This window comes from Hyla sarda, unplaced genomic scaffold, assembly GCF_029499605.1.
Source record: "Hyla sarda isolate aHylSar1 unplaced genomic scaffold, aHylSar1.hap1 scaffold_1764, whole genome shotgun sequence".
NCBI classification, from domain to species: domain Eukaryota; kingdom Metazoa; phylum Chordata; class Amphibia; order Anura; family Hylidae; genus Hyla; species Hyla sarda.
The window spans coordinates 1-17,089 of record NW_026608408.1 but is presented as its reverse complement, the minus strand read 5'-3'; the positions used below and the strand labels follow the sequence as shown (position 1 = coordinate 17,089).

The 17,089-nt window shown below is 46.4% G+C and overlaps 6 non-coding genes and 2 pseudogenes across 6 annotated transcripts; all 8 read left to right on the top strand.

The window, feature by feature from the left end:
• The first annotated feature begins 1,078 nt into the window (after positions 1 to 1,078).
• LOC130313392 (U2 spliceosomal RNA) lies at positions 1,079 to 1,269 on the top strand. Its single transcript, XR_008861324.1, has one exon. It is a non-coding gene; the product is annotated as a U2 spliceosomal RNA (small nuclear RNA).
• A 2,085-nt stretch (positions 1,270 to 3,354) lies between these two features.
• LOC130313424 (U2 spliceosomal RNA) lies at positions 3,355 to 3,545 on the top strand. Its single transcript, XR_008861349.1, has one exon. It is a non-coding gene; the product is annotated as a U2 spliceosomal RNA (small nuclear RNA).
• A 2,102-nt stretch (positions 3,546 to 5,647) lies between these two features.
• Positions 5,648 to 5,807, top strand: LOC130313420 (U2 spliceosomal RNA; annotated as a pseudogene).
• A 654-nt stretch (positions 5,808 to 6,461) lies between these two features.
• Positions 6,462 to 6,670, top strand: LOC130313417 (U2 spliceosomal RNA; annotated as a pseudogene).
• A 2,100-nt stretch (positions 6,671 to 8,770) lies between these two features.
• On the top strand, positions 8,771 to 8,961 carry LOC130313423 (U2 spliceosomal RNA). Its single transcript, XR_008861348.1, has one exon. It is a non-coding gene; the product is annotated as a U2 spliceosomal RNA (small nuclear RNA).
• A 2,095-nt stretch (positions 8,962 to 11,056) lies between these two features.
• Positions 11,057 to 11,247, top strand: LOC130313415 (U2 spliceosomal RNA). Its single transcript, XR_008861345.1, has one exon. It is a non-coding gene; the product is annotated as a U2 spliceosomal RNA (small nuclear RNA).
• Positions 11,248 to 13,340: 2,093 nt separating this feature from the next.
• LOC130313403 (U2 spliceosomal RNA) lies at positions 13,341 to 13,531 on the top strand. Its single transcript, XR_008861334.1, has one exon. It is a non-coding gene; the product is annotated as a U2 spliceosomal RNA (small nuclear RNA).
• Positions 13,532 to 15,624: 2,093 nt separating this feature from the next.
• LOC130313391 (U2 spliceosomal RNA) lies at positions 15,625 to 15,815 on the top strand. The gene has a single exon (XR_008861323.1). It is a non-coding gene; the product is annotated as a U2 spliceosomal RNA (small nuclear RNA).
• The last annotated feature ends 1,274 nt before the right edge of the window (positions 15,816 to 17,089 follow it).

Here is a 17,089-nt window from a genome sequence, read left to right as displayed (position 1 = left end):
ACTGATGGGGTATGCATTAGACGAAAAAAAAGAAGAAAAAGAAGAATAATACGCCCAGAAAAGAGGCGAAAAGGAGAAAAACGTAAAAAAACGTGAAAAAAAAGTAAGAGGAAGAGAAGGGAAAAAAAGGTGGAAATGGGTTTAAAAGTGATTTCGGCGGAGAAATATATATATATATATATATATATATATATATATATATATACGCGCACACACACACATATATATAAACGTATTCTCCGTTGAGATATTGCAGCCGCTGCTGTGTCCAGGCCCAGGAGCCTTAGCACTGTGCTGTGATGTCACTCAATACCACTGACATCACTAGGTGTAAACAACATCTCTCCTTTGCTGTGTATGTGACTATGGAGCTGTTTGGTGATGTCGTCTATTACGGCCTTCATAGAAGCAACAGGAGATTGTTGCATCCATCTTGAACCCTCAGAACTACAGTGCTATGATGTCACTCACTTCCACAGGCCTTGCAGAGTGTAAACAACAACAACCCAGCTTTGTTGTGTATGTAACCATAGGGATTTGTGATGTCACCTAGAACCTTCACAGCAGCGACAGCTTTATGAGGAGCATCAGCACTGCTCTGCCTGAGCAGAACCATCACCGCCATAGGTTGTCAAATAACCCGGATTTAACCCACACAGGTAAGTCCAATGGGGTGCAGGCATGTCCTCTATGCTTACAGCTTCCCGTGGGTGTTGGTTTGATACCGTTTGGGGACAGCCAAGGAGGCATCTGCAGGCAACAAAGGTAGGTGTGTGCTTGTGTGTGTGTTTCCTATGCAGATCCTAAGCCCAGTGTCACATGCAAGTAGGAGGAGTAAGAAGGGTTCCTGGCAAATCCGGGTTATGGATTGCATTTAAAAAGGCCCCGTGGGAGTGCAATGGGCCCCTGTCTTGCTGCTTAGCAATAATGGTATGGGTTTAGGTTCTGCTGTGTGTACTGGTGGTTGACTGCCCCCCAGCCCAGAGTGTGCATGGAAAATTGTCTGGCAGCCTCCCTGACAGCAAGCAGTGATAGTGCCCATGAAGGGGACCTTGTTGGGCCCGCCCCTTTCACGGTTATCGCTTCTCGGCCTTTTGGCTAAGATCAAGTGTAGTATCTGTTCTTATCAGTTTAATATCTGATACGTCCCCTATCTGGGGACCATATATTAAATGGATTTTTGAGAACGGGGGCCGATTTCGAAGCTTGCTTCCGTCGCCCTATGCATTGACCCGATATGGCAGTATCTTCGGGTACAGTGCACCACCCCCTTACAGGGTTAAAAAGAAAGATTCCTACTTTCATTGCTACCTGCTTGCTGGCTAGCCAGCTAGCCAGCCCTGTGGGCCTTGCTGCTGCTGCAGCCAAAAAACAAAAGGTGGTGCTGCTGCTGCTTCTGCTGCTTCTGCTTCTGCTTGTGTCTGGCCCCTGTTGGAGCGTCCAGGCACAGGACTTCTGCTGCTGCTGACTAAATGGCCTCCTTAATTGGATCATTTGAGTAGCCAGCACACCTGTGCAGGTAGGGCATGACATGATAGGCAGCTGCCTTGATAGCGGGTGGGTGCTGAATGTTCCTAATTGACAAAATAAGATTAATGCTTATGAAGAAATATAAAATCTCATCCCTTCCCCAATATCGCGCCACACCCCTACCCCTTAATTCCCTGGTTGAACTTGATGGACATATGTCTTTTTTCGACCGTACTAACTATGTAACTATGTAACATAACATGGGGGGGGGGGTCTCCTGGCTGTTCACACAGGTGTGTCATTGCTGTACATTGACCATGCATTGCTTCTGTGGTATTGCAAAGGCAAAGACAAATGCTTCCAGCCATCCATTGCACTAATGGATTGGTCATCAGCTGGCTGTCTATGTCCCGCATCAATATAGACCAAAGTACAGAGGGTTAGGCTATGCTATTGTGCACCTACCTGATGCATCAGAAGGTGCGAGGCCCTTGCTAAATTCTGTGCACAGACTTTGAGATCTATGCTTTAGACTGTATCTAAACCTGCTCCAACATGGACTGACATTCTGGCCTACTTTCAGCCGATGCGACTTGTCTGTCGCTGAACAGTCGCTTTTTATGTATTCAGCACCTATGTATAATGTTGTAAAAATGCTCTAGAAGCTAAAGTCGCAGAAATGTCACACATATTTGGCCTGCAACTTTCTGTGCGACAAATTCAGACAGGAAAAATCAGTATAAATCCTTAGAAAATTATCCCCCAGTGTCTCCATCTGCTGGCGGTATTGAATAAGCATTGCTGCACTGATGGGGTATGCATTAGACGAAAAAAAAGAAGAAAAAGAAGAATAATACGCCCAGAAAAGAGGCGAAAAGGAGAAAAACGTAAAAAAAACGTGAAAAAAAAGTAAGAGGAAGAGAAGGGAAAAAAAGGTGGAAATGGGTTTAAAAGTGATTTCGGCGGAGAAATATATATATATATATATATATATATATATATATATATATACGCGCACACACACACATATATATAAACGTATTCTCCGTTGAGATATTGCAGCCGCTGCTGTGTCCAGGCCCAGGAGCCTTAGCACTGTGCTGTGATGTCACTCAATACCACTGACATCACTAGGTGTAAACAACATCTCTCCTTTGCTGTGTATGTGACTATGGAGCTGTTTGGTGATGTCGTCTATTACGGCCTTCATAGAAGCAACAGGAGATTGTTGCATCCATCTTGAACCCTCAGAACTACAGTGCTATGATGTCACTCACTTCCACAGGCCTTGCAGAGTGTAAACAACAACAACCCAGCTTTGTTGTGTATGTAACCATAGGGATTTGTGATGTCACCTAGAACCTTCACAGCAGCGACAGCTTTATGAGGAGCATCAGCACTGCTCTGCCTGAGCAGAACCATCACCGCCATAGGTTGTCAAATAACCCGGATTTAACCCACACAGGTAAGTCCAATGGGGTGCAGGCATGTCCTCTATGCTTACAGCTTCCCGTGGGTGTTGGTTTGATACCGTTTGGGGACAGCCAAGGAGGCATCTGCAGGCAACAAAGGTAGGTGTGTGCTTGTGTGTGTGTTTCCTATGCAGATCCTAAGCCCAGTGTCACATGCAAGTAGGAGGAGTAAGAAGGGTTCCTGGCAAATCCGGGTTATGGATTGCATTTAAAAAGGCCCCGTGGGAGTGCAATGGGCCCCTGTCTTGCTGCTTAGCAATAATGGTATGGGTTTAGGTTCTGCTGTGTGTACTGGTGGTTGACTGCCCCCCAGCCCAGAGTGTGCATGGAAAATTGTCTGGCAGCCTCCCTGACAGCAAGCAGTGATAGTGCCCATGAAGGGGACCTTGTTGGGCCCGCCCCTTTCACGGTTATCGCTTCTCGGCCTTTTGGCTAAGATCAAGTGTAGTATCTGTTCTTATCAGTTTAATATCTGATACGTCCCCTATCTGGGGACCATATATTAAATGGATTTTTGAGAACGGGGGCCGATTTCGAAGCTTGCTTCCGTCGCCCTATGCATTGACCCGATATGGCAGTATCTTCGGGTACAGTGCACCACCCCCTTACAGGGTTAAAAAGAAAGATTCCTACTTTCATTGCTACCTGCTTGCTGGCTAGCCAGCTAGCCAGCCCTGTGGGCCTTGCTGCTGCTGCAGCCAAAAAACAAAAGGTGGTGCTGCTGCTGCTTCTGCTGCTTCTGCTGCTTCTGCTTCTGCTTGTGTCTGGCCCCTGTTGGAGCGTCCAGGCACAGGACTTCTGCTGCTGCTGACTAAATGGCCTCCTTAATTGGATCATTTGAGTAGCCAGCACACCTGTGCAGGTAGGGCATGACATGATAGGCAGCTGCCTTGATAGCGGGTGGGTGCTGAATGTTCCTAATTGACAAAATAAGATTAATGCTTATGAAGAAATATAAAATCTCATCCCTTCCCCAATATCGCGCCACACCCCTACCCCTTAATTCCCTGGTTGAACTTGATGGACATATGTCTTTTTTCGACCGTACTAACTATGTAACTATGTAACATAACATGGGGGGGGGGGGGGGGGGTCTCCTGGCTGTTCACACAGGTGTGTCATTGCTGTACATTGACCATGCATTGCTTCTGTGGTATTGCAAAGGCAAAGACAAATGCTTCCAGCCATCCATTGCACTAATGGATTGGTCATCAGCTGGCTGTCTATGTCCCGCATCAATATAGACCAAAGTACAGAGGGTTAGGCTATGCTATTGTGCACCTACCTGATGCATCAGAAGGTGCGAGGCCCTTGCTAAATTCTGTGCACAGACTTTGAGATCTATGCTTTAGACTGTATCTAAACCTGCTCCAACATGGACTGACATTCTGGCCTACTTTCAGCCGATGCGACTTGTCTGTCGCTGAACAGTCGCTTTTTATGTATTCAGCACCTATGTATAATGTTGTAAAAATGCTCTAGAAGCTAAAGTCGCAGAAATGTCACACATATTTGGCCTGCAACTTTCTGTGCGACAAATTCAGACAGGAAAAATCAGTATAAATCCTTAGAAAATTATCCCCCAGTGTCTCCATCTGCTGGCGGTATTGAATAAGCATTGCTGCACTGATGGGGTATGCATTAGACGAAAAAAAAGAAGAAAAAGAAGAATAATACGCCCAGAAAAGAGGCGAAAAGGAGAAAAACGTAAAAAAACGTGAAAAAAAAGTAAGAGGAAGAGAAGGGAAAAAAAGGTGGAAATGGGTTTAAAAGTGATTTCGGCGGAGAAATATATATATATATATATATATATATATATATATATATATATATGCGCACACACACACATAGATATAAACGTATTCTCCGTTGAGATATTGCAGCCGCTGCTGTGTCCAGGCCCAGGAGCCTTAGCACTGTGCTGTGATGTCACTCAATACCACTGACATCACTAGGTGTAAACAACATCTCTCCTTTGCTGTGTATGTGACTATGGAGCTGTTTGGTGATGTCGTCTATTACGGCCTTCATAGAAGCAACAGGAGATTGTTGCATCCATCTTGAACCCTCAGAACTACAGTGCTATGATGTCACTCACTTCCACAGGCCTTGCAGAGTGTAAACAACAACAACCCAGCTTTGTTGTGTATGTAACCATAGGGATTTGTGATGTCACCTAGAACCTTCACAGCAGCGACAGCTTTATGAGGAGCATCAGCACTGCTCTGCCTGAGCAGAACCATCACCGCCATAGGTTGTCAAATAACCCGGATTTAACCCACACAGGTAAGTCCAATGGGGTGCAGGCATGTCCTCTATGCTTACAGCTTCCCGTGGGTGTTGGTTTGATACCGTTTGGGGACAGCCAAGGAGGCATCTGCAGGCAACAAAGGTAGGTGTGTGCTTGTGTGTGTGTTTCCTATGCAGATCCTAAGCCCAGTGTCACATGCAAGTAGGAGGAGTAAGAAGGGTTCCTGGCAAATCCGGGTTATGGATTGCATTTAAAAAGGCCCCGTGGGAGTGCAATGGGCCCCTGTCTTGCTGCTTAGCAATAATGGTATGGGTTTAGGTTCTGCTGTGTGTACTGGTGGTTGACTGCCCCCCAGCCCAGAGTGTGCATGGAAAATTGTCTGGCAGCCTCCCTGACAGCAAGCAGTGATAGTGCCCATGAAGGGGACCTTGTTGGGCCCGCCCCTTTCACGGTTATCGCTTCTCGGCCTTTTGGCTAAGATCAAGTGTAGTATCTGTTCTTATCAGTTTTCATGCTGGTGGGGATGGGTGCTGCATGGAGGATGCAGGTGTACCAGGGCTTTCCGGGGCTGGTTCTGAGGAATCAGCTCGACGGCTGCCCCGATGTGACCTGTTCCCTCCGGGTCTCGCCATGAGGCTGAGAGGGTCTAGAGCCGAGGTACTTTGTGCCTCGGGGAGTGGTGACCCCGAGGTGCCGAAACTCACTGGGAGAATAGGCTCACTGAGTTGAAGCACGGGCACCATAATCTCTTCACCTTGTGGCACTCACCTCTTGATTCCCGGCCTTCTGGCTAGGATCAGAGAAATTTTTATAGATCCGGCCGGATGTCCGGGCAGTATATCTGCACACATTCACTTATTTATTTCTTTTTTGTCTCACTGTGTCACCTTTTGCGTGTTGTGTGTTCACAGGATTTGTCAGGATGCGGTAGCCCTTCTGGGTGTCCCTCCTGGCGGTCTAGGGGAGGTGTGTGTGGCCATTAGGTTCCGCACCTCCCTGCAAACACCCCGGGTACTCCTGCTTTGGCAGGGTACCTACCGTAATTGGCTCTGCGGGCAGATACCTTGGCTAACGCCAAGGGGGATGCCGGGAGCATTTGTGGTCCCCTAGTAGCTTCGGCGAAAAGGGACATCGAACCTGGAACCTCGCAGGTACCTTTTGGTCCGGAGGCGAAGGGTAAGGTTTGTTGGGGGGCCTCTCTCCTATCGGAGAAGGGCTTGCGATAGACCGCATCCTTTGTGCACGTTTTTTTAGTGTAACACGTTTGCACTTTTTCTTGCACTTTGGGTGAATCGAAAGCACGTTCCTCGGCTTTAGATAAAAATCTGTTCTTATCAGTTTAATATCTGATACGTCCCCTATCTGGGGACCATATATTAAATGGATTTTTGAGAACGGGGGCCGATTTCGAAGCTTGCTTCCGTCGCCCTATGCATTGACCCGATATGGCAGTATCTTCGGGTACAGTGCACCACCCCCTTACAGGGTTAAAAAGAAAGATTCCTACTTTCATTGCTACCTGCTTGCTGGCTAGCCAGCTAGCCAGCCCTGTGGGCCTTGCTGCTGCTGCAGCCAAAAAACAAAAGGTGGTGCTGCTGCTGCTTCTGCTGCTTCTGCTGCTTCTGCTTCTGCTTGTGTCTGGCCCCTGTTGGAGCGTCCAGGCACAGGACTTCTGCTGCTGCTGACTAAATGGCCTCCTTAATTGGATCATTTGAGTAGCCAGCACACCTGTGCAGGTAGGGCATGACATGATAGGCAGCTGCCTTGATAGCGGGTGGGTGCTGAATGTTCCTAATTGACAAAATAAGATTAATGCTTATGAAGAAATATAAAATCTCATCCCTTCCCCAATATCGCGCCACACCCCTACCCCTTAATTCCCTGGTTGAACTTGATGGACATATGTCTTTTTTCGACCGTACTAACTATGTAACTATGTAACATAACATGGGGGGGGGGGGGGGGTCTCCTGGCTGTTCACACAGGTGTGTCATTGCTGTACATTGACCATGCATTGCTTCTGTGGTATTGCAAAGGCAAAGACAAATGCTTCCAGCCATCCATTGCACTAATGGATTGGTCATCAGCTGGCTGTCTATGTCCCGCATCAATATAGACCAAAGTACAGAGGGTTAGGCTATGCTATTGTGCACCTACCTGATGCATCAGAAGGTGCGAGGCCCTTGCTAAATTCTGTGCACAGACTTTGAGATCTATGCTTTAGACTGTATCTAAACCTGCTCCAACATGGACTGACATTCTGGCCTACTTTCAGCCGATGCGACTTGTCTGTCGCTGAACAGTCGCTTTTTATGTATTCAGCACCTATGTATAATGTTGTAAAAATGCTCTAGAAGCTAAAGTCGCAGAAATGTCACACATATTTGGCCTGCAACTTTCTGTGCGACAAATTCAGACAGGAAAAATCAGTATAAATCCTTAGAAAATTATCCCCCAGTGTCTCCATCTGCTGGCGGTATTGAATAAGCATTGCTGCACTGATGGGGTATGCATTAGACGAAAAAAAAGAAGAAAAAGAAGAATAATACGCCCAGAAAAGAGGCGAAAAGGAGAAAAACGTAAAAAAACGTGAAAAAAAAGTAAGAGGAAGAGAAGGGAAAAAAAGGTGGAAATGGGTTTAAAAGTGATTTCGGCGGAGAAATATATATATATATATATATATATATATATATATATATATATACGCGCACACACACACATATATATAAACGTATTCTCCGTTGAGATATTGCAGCCGCTGCTGTGTCCAGGCCCAGGAGCCTTAGCACTGTGCTGTGATGTCACTCAATACCACTGACATCACTAGGTGTAAACAACATCTCTCCTTTGCTGTGTATGTGACTATGGAGCTGTTTGGTGATGTCGTCTATTACGGCCTTCATAGAAGCAACAGGAGATTGTTGCATCCATCTTGAACCCTCAGAACTACAGTGCTATGATGTCACTCACTTCCACAGGCCTTGCAGAGTGTAAACAACAACAACCCAGCTTTGTTGTGTATGTAACCATAGGGATTTGTGATGTCACCTAGAACCTTCACAGCAGCGACAGCTTTATGAGGAGCATCAGCACTGCTCTGCCTGAGCAGAACCATCACCGCCATAGGTTGTCAAATAACCCGGATTTAACCCACACAGGTAAGTCCAATGGGGTGCAGGCATGTCCTCTATGCTTACAGCTTCCCGTGGGTGTTGGTTTGATACCGTTTGGGGACAGCCAAGGAGGCATCTGCAGGCAACAAAGGTAGGTGTGTGCTTGTGTGTGTGTTTCCTATGCAGATCCTAAGCCCAGTGTCACATGCAAGTAGGAGGAGTAAGAAGGGTTCCTGGCAAATCCGGGTTATGGATTGCATTTAAAAAGGCCCCGTGGGAGTGCAATGGGCCCCTGTCTTGCTGCTTAGCAATAATGGTATGGGTTTAGGTTCTGCTGTGTGTACTGGTGGTTGACTGCCCCCCAGCCCAGAGTGTGCATGGAAAATTGTCTGGCAGCCTCCCTGACAGCAAGCAGTGATAGTGCCCATGAAGGGGACCTTGTTGGGCCCGCCCCTTTCACGGTTATCGCTTCTCGGCCTTTTGGCTAAGATCAAGTGTAGTATCTGTTCTTATCAGTTTAATATCTGATACGTCCCCTATCTGGGGACCATATATTAAATGGATTTTTGAGAACGGGGGCCGATTTCGAAGCTTGCTTCCGTCGCCCTATGCATTGACCCGATATGGCAGTATCTTCGGGTACAGTGCACCACCCCCTTACAGGGTTAAAAAGAAAGATTCCTACTTTCATTGCTACCTGCTTGCTGGCTAGCCAGCTAGCCAGCCCTGTGGGCCTTGCTGCTGCTGCAGCCAAAAAACAAAAGGTGGTGCTGCTGCTGCTTCTGCTGCTTCTGCTTCTGCTTGTGTCTGGCCCCTGTTGGAGCGTCCAGGCACAGGACTTCTGCTGCTGCTGACTAAATGGCCTCCTTAATTGGATCATTTGAGTAGCCAGCACACCTGTGCAGGTAGGGCATGACATGATAGGCAGCTGCCTTGATAGCGGGTGGGTGCTGAATGTTCCTAATTGACAAAATAAGATTAATGCTTATGAAGAAATATAAAATCTCATCCCTTCCCCAATATCGCGCCACACCCCTACCCCTTAATTCCCTGGTTGAACTTGATGGACATATGTCTTTTTTCGACCGTACTAACTATGTAACTATGTAACATAACATGGGGGGGGGGGGGGGGGGTCTCCTGGCTGTTCACACAGGTGTGTCATTGCTGTACATTGACCATGCATTGCTTCTGTGGTATTGCAAAGGCAAAGACAAATGCTTCCAGCCATCCATTGCACTAATGGATTGGTCATCAGCTGGCTGTCTATGTCCCGCATCAATATAGACCAAAGTACAGAGGGTTAGGCTATGCTATTGTGCACCTACCTGATGCATCAGAAGGTGCGAGGCCCTTGCTAAATTCTGTGCACAGACTTTGAGATCTATGCTTTAGACTGTATCTAAACCTGCTCCAACATGGACTGACATTCTGGCCTACTTTCAGCCGATGCGACTTGTCTGTCGCTGAACAGTCGCTTTTTATGTATTCAGCACCTATGTATAATGTTGTAAAAATGCTCTAGAAGCTAAAGTCGCAGAAATGTCACACATATTTGGCCTGCAACTTTCTGTGCGACAAATTCAGACAGGAAAAATCAGTATAAATCCTTAGAAAATTATCCCCCAGTGTCTCCATCTGCTGGCGGTATTGAATAAGCATTGCTGCACTGATGGGGTATGCATTAGACGAAAAAAAAGAAGAAAAAGAAGAATAATACGCCCAGAAAAGAGGCGAAAAGGAGAAAAACGTAAAAAAACGTGAAAAAAAAGTAAGAGGAAGAGAAGGGAAAAAAAGGTGGAAATGGGTTTAAAAGTGATTTCGGCGGAGAAATATATATATATATATATATATATATATATATATATATATATATATGCGCACACACACACATAGATATAAACGTATTCTCCGTTGAGATATTGCAGCCGCTGCTGTGTCCAGGCCCAGGAGCCTTAGCACTGTGCTGTGATGTCACTCAATACCACTGACATCACTAGGTGTAAACAACATCTCTCCTTTGCTGTGTATGTGACTATGGAGCTGTTTGGTGATGTCGTCTATTACGGCCTTCATAGAAGCAACAGGAGATTGTTGCATCCATCTTGAACCCTCAGAACTACAGTGCTATGATGTCACTCACTTCCACAGGCCTTGCAGAGTGTAAACAACAACAACCCAGCTTTGTTGTGTATGTAACCATAGGGATTTGTGATGTCACCTAGAACCTTCACAGCAGCGACAGCTTTATGAGGAGCATCAGCACTGCTCTGCCTGAGCAGAACCATCACCGCCATAGGTTGTCAAATAACCCGGATTTAACCCACACAGGTAAGTCCAATGGGGTGCAGGCATGTCCTCTATGCTTACAGCTTCCCGTGGGTGTTGGTTTGATACCGTTTGGGGACAGCCAAGGAGGCATCTGCAGGCAACAAAGGTAGGTGTGTGCTTGTGTGTGTGTTTCCTATGCAGATCCTAAGCCCAGTGTCACATGCAAGTAGGAGGAGTAAGAAGGGTTCCTGGCAAATCCGGGTTATGGATTGCATTTAAAAAGGCCCCGTGGGAGTGCAATGGGCCCCTGTCTTGCTGCTTAGCAATAATGGTATGGGTTTAGGTTCTGCTGTGTGTACTGGTGGTTGACTGCCCCCCAGCCCAGAGTGTGCATGGAAAATTGTCTGGCAGCCTCCCTGACAGCAAGCAGTGATAGTGCCCATGAAGGGGACCTTGTTGGGCCCGCCTCTTTCACGGTTATCGCTTCTCGGCCTTTTGGCTAAGATCAAGTGTAGTATCTGTTCTTATCAGTTTAATATCTGATACGTCCCCTATCTGGGGACCATATATTAAATGGATTTTTGAGAACGGGGGCCGATTTCGAAGCTTGCTTCCGTCGCCCTATGCATTGACCCGATATGGCAGTATCTTCGGGTACAGTGCACCACCCCCTTACAGGGTTAAAAAGAAAGATTCCTACTTTCATTGCTACCTGCTTGCTGGCTAGCCAGCTAGCCAGCCCTGTGGGCCTTGCTGCTGCTGCAGCCAAAAAACAAAAGGTGGTGCTGCTGCTGCTTCTGCTGCTTCTGCTTCTGCTTGTGTCTGGCCCCTGTTGGAGCGTCCAGGCACAGGACTTCTGCTGCTGCTGACTAAATGGCCTCCTTAATTGGATCATTTGAGTAGCCAGCACACCTGTGCAGGTAGGGCATGACATGATAGGCAGCTGCCTTGATAGCGGGTGGGTGCTGAATGTTCCTAATTGACAAAATAAGATTAATGCTTATGAAGAAATATAAAATCTCATCCCTTCCCCAATATCGCGCCACACCCCTACCCCTTAATTCCCTGGTTGAACTTGATGGACATATGTCTTTTTTCGACCGTACTAACTATGTAACTATGTAACATAACATGGGGGGGGGGGGGGGGGGTCTCCTGGCTGTTCACACAGGTGTGTCATTGCTGTACATTGACCATGCATTGCTTCTGTGGTATTGCAAAGGCAAAGACAAATGCTTCCAGCCATCCATTGCACTAATGGATTGGTCATCAGCTGGCTGTCTATGTCCCGCATCAATATAGACCAAAGTACAGAGGGTTAGGCTATGCTATTGTGCACCTACCTGATGCATCAGAAGGTGCGAGGCCCTTGCTAAATTCTGTGCACAGACTTTGAGATCTATGCTTTAGACTGTATCTAAACCTGCTCCAACATGGACTGACATTCTGGCCTACTTTCAGCCGATGCGACTTGTCTGTCGCTGAACAGTCGCTTTTTATGTATTCAGCACCTATGTATAATGTTGTAAAAATGCTCTAGAAGCTAAAGTCGCAGAAATGTCACACATATTTGGCCTGCAACTTTCTGTGCGACAAATTCAGACAGGAAAAATCAGTATAAATCCTTAGAAAATTATCCCCCAGTGTCTCCATCTGCTGGCGGTATTGAATAAGCATTGCTGCACTGATGGGGTATGCATTAGACGAAAAAAAAGAAGAAAAAGAAGAATAATACGCCCAGAAAAGAGGCGAAAAGGAGAAAAACGTAAAAAAACGTGAAAAAAAAGTAAGAGGAAGAGAAGGGAAAAAAAGGTGGAAATGGGTTTAAAAGTGATTTCGGCGGAGAAATATATATATATATATATATATATATATATATATATATATATACGCGCACACACACACATATATATAAACGTATTCTCCGTTGAGATATTGCAGCCGCTGCTGTGTCCAGGCCCAGGAGCCTTAGCACTGTGCTGTGATGTCACTCAATACCACTGACATCACTAGGTGTAAACAACATCTCTCCTTTGCTGTGTATGTGACTATGGAGCTGTTTGGTGATGTCGTCTATTACGGCCTTCATAGAAGCAACAGGAGATTGTTGCATCCATCTTGAACCCTCAGAACTACAGTGCTATGATGTCACTCACTTCCACAGGCCTTGCAGAGTGTAAACAACAACAACCCAGCTTTGTTGTGTATGTAACCATAGGGATTTGTGATGTCACCTAGAACCTTCACAGCAGCGACAGCTTTATGAGGAGCATCAGCACTGCTCTGCCTGAGCAGAACCATCACCGCCATAGGTTGTCAAATAACCCGGATTTAACCCACACAGGTAAGTCCAATGGGGTGCAGGCATGTCCTCTATGCTTACAGCTTCCCGTGGGTGTTGGTTTGATACCGTTTGGGGACAGCCAAGGAGGCATCTGCAGGCAACAAAGGTAGGTGTGTGCTTGTGTGTGTGTTTCCTATGCAGATCCTAAGCCCAGTGTCACATGCAAGTAGGAGGAGTAAGAAGGGTTCCTGGCAAATCCGGGTTATGGATTGCATTTAAAAAGGCCCCGTGGGAGTGCAATGGGCCCCTGTCTTGCTGCTTAGCAATAATGGTATGGGTTTAGGTTCTGCTGTGTGTACTGGTGGTTGACTGCCCCCCAGCCCAGAGTGTGCATGGAAAATTGTCTGGCAGCCTCCCTGACAGCAAGCAGTGATAGTGCCCATGAAGGGGACCTTGTTGGGCCCGCCCCTTTCACGGTTATCGCTTCTCGGCCTTTTGGCTAAGATCAAGTGTAGTATCTGTTCTTATCAGTTTAATATCTGATACGTCCCCTATCTGGGGACCATATATTAAATGGATTTTTGAGAACGGGGGCCGATTTCGAAGCTTGCTTCCGTCGCCCTATGCATTGACCCGATATGGCAGTATCTTCGGGTACAGTGCACCACCCCCTTACAGGGTTAAAAAGAAAGATTCCTACTTTCATTGCTACCTGCTTGCTGGCTAGCCAGCTAGCCAGCCCAGTGGGCCTTGCTGCTGCTGCAGCCAAAAAACAAAAGGTGGTGCTGCTGCTGCTTCTGCTGCTTCTGCTTCTGCTTGTGTCTGGCCCCTGTTGGAGCGTCCAGGCACAGGACTTCTGCTGCTGCTGACTAAATGGCCTCCTTAATTGGATCATTTGAGTAGCCAGCACACCTGTGCAGGTAGGGCATGACATGATAGGCAGCTGCCTTGATAGCGGGTGGGTGCTGAATGTTCCTAATTGACAAAATAAGATTAATGCTTATGAAGAAATATAAAATCTCATCCCTTCCCCAATATCGCGCCACACCCCTACCCCTTAATTCCCTGGTTGAACTTGATGGACATATGTCTTTTTTCGACCGTACTAACTATGTAACTATGTAACATAACATGGGGGGGGGGGGGGGGTCTCCTGGCTGTTCACACAGGTGTGTCATTGCTGTACATTGACCATGCATTGCTTCTGTGGTATTGCAAAGGCAAAGACAAATGCTTCCAGCCATCCATTGCACTAATGGATTGGTCATCAGCTGGCTGTCTATGTCCCGCATCAATATAGACCAAAGTACAGAGGGTTAGGCTATGCTATTGTGCACCTACCTGATGCATCAGAAGGTGCGAGGCCCTTGCTAAATTCTGTGCACAGACTTTGAGATCTATGCTTTAGACTGTATCTAAACCTGCTCCAACATGGACTGACATTCTGGCCTACTTTCAGCCGATGCGACTTGTCTGTCGCTGAACAGTCGCTTTTTATGTATTCAGCACCTATGTATAATGTTGTAAAAATGCTCTAGAAGCTAAAGTCGCAGAAATGTCACACATATTTGGCCTGCAACTTTCTGTGCGACAAATTCAGACAGGAAAAATCAGTATAAATCCTTAGAAAATTATCCCCCAGTGTCTCCATCTGCTGGCGGTATTGAATAAGCATTGCTGCACTGATGGGGTATGCATTAGACGAAAAAAAAGAAGAAAAAGAAGAATAATACGCCCAGAAAAGAGGCGAAAAGGAGAAAAACGTAAAAAAACGTGAAAAAAAAGTAAGAGGAAGAGAAGGGAAAAAAAGGTGGAAATGGGTTTAAAAGTGATTTCGGCGGAGAAATATATATATATATATATATATATATATATATATATATATATATATGCGCACACACACACATAGATATAAACGTATTCTCCGTTGAGATATTGCAGCCGCTGCTGTGTCCAGGCCCAGGAGCCTTAGCACTGTGCTGTGATGTCACTCAATACCACTGACATCACTAGGTGTAAACAACATCTCTCCTTTGCTGTGTATGTGACTATGGAGCTGTTTGGTGATGTCGTCTATTACGGCCTTCATAGAAGCAACAGGAGATTGTTGCATCCATCTTGAACCCTCAGAACTACAGTGCTATGATGTCACTCACTTCCACAGGCCTTGCAGAGTGTAAACAACAACAACCCAGCTTTGTTGTGTATGTAACCATAGGGATTTGTGATGTCACCTAGAACCTTCACAGCAGCGACAGCTTTATGAGGAGCATCAGCACTGCTCTGCCTGAGCAGAACCATCACCGCCATAGGTTGTCAAATAACCCGGATTTAACCCACACAGGTAAGTCCAATGGGGTGCAGGCATGTCCTCTATGCTTACAGCTTCCCGTGGGTGTTGGTTTGATACCGTTTGGGGACAGCCAAGGAGGCATCTGCAGGCAACAAAGGTAGGTGTGTGCTTGTGTGTGTGTTTCCTATGCAGATCCTAAGCCCAGTGTCACATGCAAGTAGGAGGAGTAAGAAGGGTTCCTGGCAAATCCGGGTTATGGATTGCATTTAAAAAGGCCCCGTGGGAGTGCAATGGGCCCCTGTCTTGCTGCTTAGCAATAATGGTATGGGTTTAGGTTCTGCTGTGTGTACTGGTGGTTGACTGCCCCCCAGCCCAGAGTGTGCATGGAAAATTGTCTGGCAGCCTCCCTGACAGCAAGCAGTGATAGTGCCCATGAAGGGGACCTTGTTGGGCCCGCCCCTTTCACGGTTATCGCTTCTCGGCCTTTTGGCTAAGATCAAGTGTAGTATCTGTTCTTATCAGTTTAATATCTGATACGTCCCCTATCTGGGGACCATATATTAAATGGATTTTTGAGAACGGGGGCCGATTTCGAAGCTTGCTTCCGTCGCCCTATGCATTGACCCGATATGGCAGTATCTTCGGGTACAGTGCACCACCCCCTTACAGGGTTAAAAAGAAAGATTCCTACTTTCATTGCTACCTGCTTGCTGGCTAGCCAGCTAGCCAGCCCTGTGGGCCTTGCTGCTGCTGCAGCCAAAAAACAAAAGGTGGTGCTGCTGCTGCTTCTGCTGCTTCTGCTTCTGCTTGTGTCTGGCCCCTGTTGGAGCGTCCAGGCACAGGACTTCTGCTGCTGCTGACTAAATGGCCTCCTTAATTGGATCATTTGAGTAGCCAGCACACCTGTGCAGGTAGGGCATGACATGATAGGCAGCTGCCTTGATAGCGGGTGGGTGCTGAATGTTCCTAATTGACAAAATAAGATTAATGCTTATGAAGAAATATAAAATCTCATCCCTTCCCCAATATCGCGCCACACCCCTACCCCTTAATTCCCTGGTTGAACTTGATGGACATATGTCTTTTTTCGACCGTACTAACTATGTAACTATGTAACATAACATGGGGGGGGGGGGGGGTCTCCTGGCTGTTCACACAGGTGTGTCATTGCTGTACATTGACCATGCATTGCTTCTGTGGTATTGCAAAGGCAAAGACAAATGCTTCCAGCCATCCATTGCACTAATGGATTGGTCATCAGCTGGCTGTCTATGTCCCGCATCAATATAGACCAAAGTACAGAGGGTTAGGCTATGCTATTGTGCACCTACCTGATGCATCAGAAGGTGCGAGGCCCTTGCTAAATTCTGTGCACAGACTTTGAGATCTATGCTTTAGACTGTATCTAAACCTGCTCCAACATGGACTGACATTCTGGCCTACTTTCAGCCGATGCGACTTGTCTGTCGCTGAACAGTCGCTTTTTATGTATTCAGCACCTATGTATAATGTTGTAAAAATGCTCTAGAAGCTAAAGTCGCAGAAATGTCACACATATTTGGCCTGCAACTTTCTGTGCGACAAATTCAGACAGGAAAAATCAGTATAAATCCTTAGAAAATTATCCCCCAGTGTCTCCATCTGCTGGCGGTATTGAATAAGCATTGCTGCACTGATGGGGTATGCATTAGACGAAAAAAAAGAAGAAAAAGAAGAATAATACGCCCAGAAAAGAGGCGAAAAGGAGAAAAACGTAAAAAAACGTGAAAAAAAAGTAAGAGGAAGAGAAGGGAAAAAAAGGTGGAAATGGGTTTAAAAGTGATTTCGGCGGAGAAATATATATATATATATATATATATATATATATATATATATACGCGCACACACACACATATATATAAACGTATTCTCCGTTGAGATATTGCAGCCGCTGCT